We start from the raw sequence: 8,471 nt of genomic DNA, 5'->3' as shown, positions 1-8,471 counted from the left end.
ACACATCTGCCTGCTACCGTAGTGGCGAGGATAAATGATCTAGGCCCTTCCATGTGTGTGACGGGGAGCGTTTGGCCCGGCACGCTTCTCTTTACGGCTCCTCTGGGATCCCGCTTAGATTTTCATATGGAACAGGAAGGAGAGTTAATGTTACAGTACGAGAGGAGGACCGGACCCGGCTCACGGCAAATGTAAACCAGGTGAGATTCATCAGAACACGCACAGTAGTCTGACTAGCTACTCTTGAGGGCCTCTTCAGTTCGGACAGGCCCCCCCCCCCCCTGCTCGTCTCACGTGGAATGAACGGCTTTAATGGATTCCGTCGCTCGCGACGAGAAGGAACCAGCCCCGTCGAATTCCTCTGGGTTCCTCGTGAGGTTGGGGCGGCGAAGATGGAGCCAGACGCTTGCTCAGTCAGAGTTATGTGTGTGTAAGGAAGGTGGTGGTGGGGGGAGGGGTGGGGGGTGGTGGGGGGAGAGACAAGACAATGTCACTCCTCTCTAGCAACACCAGCAGAATACTTAACATGCCACTGCTTGTCATCGCCGGGTCAAGGCAGGAAATACCTCTCCTCACAGCTGGTCTCGTGACTGGCGGGGATGAGATGGAACAGTAATAGCATTATCATGCTATTCCACCACCACTATCTCCCACTGCCCTTGTGGACAAAGGCTAAAAATAGACGCCTAATCCTTTCTCTCTCTCTTCTCTCTCTCTCTCCTCTCTGTCTCTCTCTCTCTATAAATACAAGCCAATCTCCTCTCCTTGTGTCTGAACTCTTGACTACAGGACTTCTCAGTGGTCTGATCTCTCCTGAGATCTCCTCATCTAAAAGACTGGGTGGGAGTGTACATAGCTCAGTGGTTAGAGAAATTCACAGGTTCAAATCCCTCCCTGTACTGTGTGTCTGCTACATGAACACGTTAGGGTTGTTCAAGCCACCTCAACCACCGTTGTGTTCGAAATCACGTGTGACTTAAGATGTCTGTCTTATCCCAACATTAGAAGTTTTGCCTTGTCTGTGACTATGTAGACACCAAGACACGGTACATCGCCATGGAGACTCGCCTGTCGGGGGGGGCAGGACAGGCTGCTGTCGAAGGAAAGTGGAAAGGGCCACGTGCCTGATCTCTAACCCTAACCACAAGTCCTCCCTGCCTGGCATAACGTCCTTGGAGAGAGGGAGACAGAGAGAGAGAGAGATGGAGACAGAGAGAGAGAGAGACAGAGAGAGAGAGAGAGGGAGAGAGAGAGAGAAGGGCAGTATGTTCATCTTAGTGATCTCCGTGAGTCATGGCCGGACGGTGTTCAAAGAGGGCGCGTTGGAGACAAACGACTGCAGGCACTTCTGCCTAATGTTCAGCGGTACTGTGTAATCAAGGACAGAAGGACGACGCACTCGTTTCTCAGTGAGGTGCCAGGGGAGTCTGTAACTTATTTATCTCAGCCTTTGAAGGCTACTGGTCGAACCCAAGGAACGCAGGGTGGCGCGCGGCCCGGCTAGACAAAGTCCTGGACCAATGGGCCTCCTCCCTTCAGCAAGGTTAACCTGCGTAAATGTCCTCATGTCATGGATCATATTACACTGCTGCTTTATGAGATTTCTTTTTCGGCAGCCAGGTTTCCCTCCCCCCCCCCCCCCTTTGTACGATATCCTCCAAAATGTGCTTCTTACATTACGGCCGAGCCAAGCAAGCGTGCGCCGCTGTGAAGACTGCCCGAGATGATGAAGTATTAGAAAACTGTCTCTGGCTGGCTGCTCTTCAAGGCTAGGAGCCCAGAAGGGGTTTGGCCGGGCTGGAGTCGGCTGTCCTGAGCCAAAATGGCCGACACAGGGGCATCTTTGACACACCTCATTAAAGATGTGCCGCTGAAGGGGCTAAAGATGTGCCATCCAGGAGGTGGAATATGATCCTGCATCATGTTCCCAGGTTTGAGGGAGGATGGAGGGGGGGGGGGGCGGGGGTATTGAAGCAACAGTATTAACAAAACCACAGAATCTTTTTCCTTGACCATGCCAAGCATCGGATTCAGACCAAGCCTGCCCATGAAAACTCCAGGGCTAGGAGAACTGGTCGAGACCGATCAGGAATGAATACTATTTCCCTAATATCCGTAAGCATAGAAAGGAACCAGTCAAAACAATAAATTAAGCCCAAGACTACAACCAAGACCAAGGTTAAACTCTAAAAGTGAAACCTCAGAAATACTTTACCTTGAACTGAATGAATATTTTGCATTGAATTACATGCTGGGTGGTTGTTAACTAACCTTCCAGTTGGACTGTGTTGAAATATTTCCATTTAAGGTCTGGATACATTTCTACCACATTTTGGAAAACAACTGAAAAAGGATTGGTATTTAGTGTTTCAAATTCAAGTCTTAAGGCTTCTTGAGCTTCTGTCTGAACAGACCAATTCCCAATCCCAGCCTGCCCTGGCCTCTGTTCCAGTCCCAGCTTCCCCTGGCCTCTGTTCCAGTCCCAGCTTCCCCTAGCCTCTGTTCCAGTCCCAGCCTCCCCTGGCCCCTGTTCCAGTCCCAGCCTCCCCTGGCCTCTGTTCCAGTCCCAGCCTCCCCTGGCCTCTGTTCCAGTCCCAGCTTCCCCTAGCCTCTGTTCCAGTCCCAGCCTCCCCTGGCCCCTGTTCCAGTCCCAGCCTCCCCTGGCCTCTGTTCCAGTCCCAGCCTCCCCTGGCCTCTGTTCCAGTCCCAGCCTCCCCTGGCCCCTGTTCCAGTCCCAGCCTCCCCTGGCCTCTGTTCCAGTCCCAGCCTCTCAGGTATGTAACCTGTGTGTTCACACCACAGTGGCCAGAGCCCCAGGAGAGGATCAAAGTGATAGATGGAGGGCAAGCGAGTGGTTGTCTATCTGCTATTGGTTGCCATAAAACACACACACACACACCTATCTCTTTGCGCATACTTGTCCTCTCCCGTACGTACATTTTTGGTCAAGTTCACTCAGGTGCTTAGACAGGGCAGTTCTCTGGTGTTCCATGTCTGGAATTGTAGTGCTCTGTCTCCAACCCTCTGGGCTGGACACGGGTTGTAGGAATCCCTGATTGGTTCTTCTATCAAACCGAAGAGGATTCAGGGTTTAAATCTGGTGGAAATCGAGGCAAGGTTCACAGAGCCAAGCGTGTAGTCCCGCGATATGGATTTGTCCGTGGACTTCCTGTGAGTTCTGATGTCATATCCCGGGACTCTCTTTTGGTTCCCATGGGGATGAGAAACGATCAAAGCTCTGAAACTGGAGCCGTGCAGGAAGAGTAGACAACATTAAGGAAGATGAGTTTGCCAGATATCCTACCAACTCTGTCTGTGTCCTCTGTTTAACTGTCTTATTTACACCCACATAGCAGGAGACCCATCGCCTTGGAACAGTTTGGCATTCATGTGACCTCATGTTTTCACCTTGATCTTGAACAGACATTGATCCATCTCTCAAAAGCTGTGCTTCAACCACCTTGATCATCAGATTAACTGCTTCAGGTTTGTTTTACAGAAATGATACAAAGTAAAAAAAAAAAAAAAAAAGAAAGCCTAATGTAATTGTTCGCCTTAAGTGGATGTTTGACGAGACAGTTACAATGAACATGGAAGTGCATTAAGAAGACAAGCATGGAGGACTATCTTTACGACTCACGTCACAAAGTTAACTTTCTATCACCTCCCTCATAAAAGGCTGTTTTACACCACGGTGTTATTTTAACAATCAAATCAGTTAATTATACGTTTATGACTTGGAGCCAAGCCCCGTTTAAGCCAGGTGTATTTCAAATTCTTCAACCAATGTCTTTTACCTAAAGTGGTTAGTCTAACCTCTCATTGTCGTCAGATTCCGACCAGCATCACAACGTGTCTGGGCAGCCTGTAATACACCTTAAATCCAACAAATTCAGAATACTCATAACTTGTGTGGAAACTAATAACATCAGCAGTTTCTAGTTTCAAGTAAATAACGTATACAGTCTATTCAGTAGTTAATTTATAGTTTGCTTTCAAATAATTTTCCCTAAGAGATTGGAATACTTAGTTTAATGAAATCAGTTTTGCGTAAACCATCTTCCTGGGATTTGCAGTGTAACCGAGAGCAGTATGTGCCCTGTGTGCTCATTATAGACCCATCCCCATTCATACTCATTAGTCTACGGTCATTCAATAGCTTATGGAGAGAGGGAGCAGAGGAAGCTGAATCGCTGCATAATTCACCCTTGATCAGAATGACCGTAGGCTTGCAAGTAGATGAGTCTTCACTTGAGGAACTGCTGTTCTTTCCCTGTCCTCTGTGCTCATGGGGATTCGGTCACACACACACACACACACAGCATGCGCACACACACACACACACGTCTCATCAAAGTCCACCCGCACTCAAGAGCTCTCTTGGCTTTGTGCCGTCCAGCCTAAGTGATTGTCTATCGATTTGTTGAACTCTCAATCCACCTAATCTACTTACCTGCCCACCTCGCGTTCTGCCCAGCGACAGAGGGTGTGATTGGAATGGGAGCAGCCTTCCCTGAAGGTGACCTGCTGCACTGTAGCCAGCCGGAGGCCTGCTGCTCTCTGTCACCCAGCAGAGAGACACTGACACAGAGTGGGAGTCTGATGGCTCAGCGGTTAGGGAATCGGGCTATTAATCAGAAGGTTACCGGTTCGATTCCTGGCTGTGCAAAATTGACGTTGTGTCCTTGGGCAAAGCACTTCACCCTACTTGCCTCAGGGGGGAATGTCCCTGTACTTACTGTAAGTCGCTCTGGATAAGAGCGTCTGCTAAATGACTCAATGTAATGACTGGGGGGAGACTCCCCCCAGAGATTTCTCACAATTTATTTTTGGTTCGGACCAATCAGCATCCTGAACCTTGGCAGCTACAGGCGTGGTCCATCCGTAATGGACGGTGATAGACAGGTGGCTCATCCAATCAAATGCCAAGTACTAGAATTTTTGTTAAGTGCCTGCCCTTTTCCAAACCAGTTTCCACGGACAACTTCCGGGATGGACATGTGTAACGTTCTCCTCACAGACCAAGTGTACGTGTTAACTGTTCAGCCTCGGACGTGACGCATGCAGCGGGCTGTCCTTCCATCCCTTTAAAGGTAAGAAAGTCAAAACACGTCCAGGCTGGAAGCGCGAGAGAGGGAGGGCGAATGTCGCCCCGGCTGGCGGGTCCGCCACCCATCAGGGCTGTGATCTTCCCACCGGTGGCCCAACCAGGGCCTTCGCCGTGGGAGAGAACAGCGTGGTATTACCCAGGAGAGGACCCCCAACACACCCGGAGCAGATAGCAGGGTGCTTGGAACCGTGTTCTCCCCACAGCCCAGGCCAGCATTCCTGCCTGTCAGACCCCCCCCCCCCTGGGTTCACACGTGCTACATCTCCAGTGACACCCCAAGGAGCTGCAGGGACCAAGCCTTGGTTCCCCTCACATGGAACCGTGTTCCGGAACACTCCAGGCCCTCGCCGACGACACCGGAGTTTCGCAGAAGCTTTGATTGGCGGCGATAAGTCTTGGCGGAGCAATGGGGGGGGGGGGGGGGGGGGGGGGTTGTCATCGTGTTAATCCTCACACCCCGCAGTAGGAGAAAGGTCATGCAAACAGCCAGGAGGAACACGGGGGGGGGGGGGGGGGGGGATCAGAGGCCTGACGAATGCTGTTATCACGGCTCCAGGCCAGAGAGCAGTGTCCTTAGCCGAGCCCTGCCTAGCTCAGCACAGACTAACTCAAATGAGCCTAGCCTGGCCTAGCACAGCTCAGCCCAAACAAACCCAGACTAGCCTAGCCCAACCCAGCAGGTGGCCCACATCAGGCTACATCTCAGAGCAGTGAGCTGGTCCATGTCAGAGCAGTGACCTGGTCCATCACAGAGCAGTGACCTGGTCCATCACAGAGCAGTGAGCTGGTCCAGGCCCGGAGGTAAGGAAGATCATTAACAGCACAGCGTGTTCATCTCCACACTGGCGTTCTAGCTTCAACCACCGAATGTCTTCCAGGAGATTCTGACGCAGTCCAGGATTCCCCCGTCCAAGCAAACAACGGTGTGAGTGTGCGTTGATTCAAGTGGAGGCACTTTGAAATCATACATCTTGGAACGCTGTTCTGGTACAGTATGCATTATTAGAAAGTATTCTGAGTGTGTATGGCATGATAAGGGTAACCCCTGGTTTCCATCTGTGTCAGTCCCAGAGGAAGGCAGCTTCCCTGGGCGTGGAGGTGGCGTCTGTTCCTCCCCCTCCTCCTCCCCCCCCCTCCTCCTCTCCCCCACACGTCTTATCAGCGGCTGCAGCTGAGATCTCCCACCTCTCATCTATCTCATGTACTGGCAAATCACATCAGCACTTGTTCCGCTTCACACACATGGCTTGTGTCAGGGAGGCTAATGTTATCCGCTCGACAGCTTTAGAGACAGACAGACAGCGAGAGAGAGAGAGAGACAGACAGACAGACAGTTGTAGAGAGGGAGAAAGAGTGTAAAAACAGCGAAGGTGTGCATGACTAATGGCATGGCTACGATGACATGAACAAGTCGATAGTTAACTACTCCTATTACATTACACACAGGTCTTGAATAGTCTTCAGTAACCGTGATTGTTATGTTTCAGTGAACCACACACGTCCCATATATAACAAGAACCCCATGCAGAGGAACTCAGAAGGAGAAGTTGTCTGTTCTGGTCCCCCTCGCGCTAGTTCAACTCCAGAGCATCCATATATGGCATTTTATAGAAATATACCAAATCAAAAGGAATACCATTTATTTCTGCATTCTACGTCACCTCTTCTCTGTTGTGGCTGCAAAGAGAATGGCATGTAAACAACTCTGTGTGTGTGTGTGTGTGTGTGTATGAGAGAGTCCTGTGCGTATCCATATCTGTGTCTGTACATCCACAGTCGCTTGGTTTTGTGTGTGTGCGAGTGTGTCATCTAAACAGCCAACTCGTTGCTTGTGGTTAGCGAGCGGCTGTTTAATTCATCTCCCTGGACCTCCCCCCCCCTCCCTCTCCGTTCAAAGAGACTCTCTCCGTCTCTCCAACAGGGACGACAGTGTCTAGCGCTCTAATGTAATCACAGGCCCATGTGGCTCAGTCAGCGAGACGGGAGCAGGGCCAGACACACAGGTATTCTAAACTGGTTACATTCGACCAAACAGGCCATCCGTCTCAATCTGTAATTGGAGGCCCTGCTTCGGTGTGTGTGTGTGTGAGAGAGCAGGGTTCCCTCAGCGGGCTAGATAATGTGTGTTTTTGAACGTATTACCTAGGAGGGTCAAAACCCTCCCAAGTGAAAGAGCGGAGGCGTACAAGTAGCAGGTGTTCCCAGGCCGAAGCACCTTCTCTTCCGGTCCCTTCTAGAAGGCTACCCCTGCAGACCGGGGTAGCTTTGTGTGCCAGCCCGTCACCGCAGGTCCGAGTCCCCCCCACCGCTGTCCCTACAAACACGAATCGACGGATCGGAATCTACGATTCTAGAAGCTTCCGCGTGAGGATGTGAGGGGTGTCTGTGCTGGTGTGAGAACAGACACTTCAGACCCCCCCCCCCCCCCCCCCCCCCCCCGGGCTCCAGTCTGCTCTCCTCCCGCTCTCAGGAGGTGAATGGATGTTGTTGTTCTCTGGTGAGAACCGTTCTCCTGGTCTCCTGCCATGCGCTGCCGTGACCCGCTGGGTCTCTCTCCAGGAACTAAGTGGAGGACCGAGGTAGGCTGAAGTATCGCTTTCAAGGCCAGGCTGAGGCCCGAGATCCTTTAAAGACCATCAATGGGGAAAGAACATCCTTCCAGAACAGCCACTTCCCAGATTAACTCCAGAGTGCGGATGTAAGCTGCCTGCAGGCCTGGGTTTGGGGGTGAAGACGGCATAGGAGAACTCCCCCCTCTGACAGTGTGGCTGTAGGAAGCAGGAAGAACACGAGGGCATTCAGGAAGTGAGGTAGTCCAGCCAGGGGTTCTTTCCACTTCCTGTTCCTGCACTGATGAAAACCTACATCCGAGTGTGATAATCTGGTTTAAAGATTTCAAACAACAACAATACTTGTATCTAGTATAAACAGCTTATCTAGTGACTTAATTTAAGATAACGGCACGTTGTTTTAAAGAATCTTATCAAGATAATTTTTCTTTTCTGGCAGCCAAGATGAGCAAGGTCATAACAAATGTTTTTGCGCATGAATTTGACAGGGCATTTTTTGCAGAGTGCATCGAGTGGAGGGGGGTCAGATGGGAATCGGGCTATTAATCAGAAGGTTGCCGGTTTGATTCCAGACCGTGCAAATGCAGTTGTGTACTTGGGCAAGGCACTTCACCCTACTTGCCTCGGGGGGAATGTCCCTGTACTTACTGTAAGTCGCTCTGGATAAGAGCGTCTGCTAAATTACTAAATGTAAAATGTAAATAAAACAAAACGCGTCCGCCACACCAGGTCTCTTTGAAGCTGCTCATTTTAATGTCCTAATGTACGTACGTTAAAACAAGCTGGTGGCG

The sequence above is a fragment of the Hypomesus nipponensis genome, chromosome 27, assembly GCF_054491055.1.
Source record: "Hypomesus nipponensis isolate SF chromosome 27, ASM5449105v1, whole genome shotgun sequence".
NCBI lineage: Eukaryota > Metazoa > Chordata > Actinopteri > Osmeriformes > Osmeridae > Hypomesus > Hypomesus nipponensis.
Note: the sequence above shows the minus strand (reverse complement) of the source record.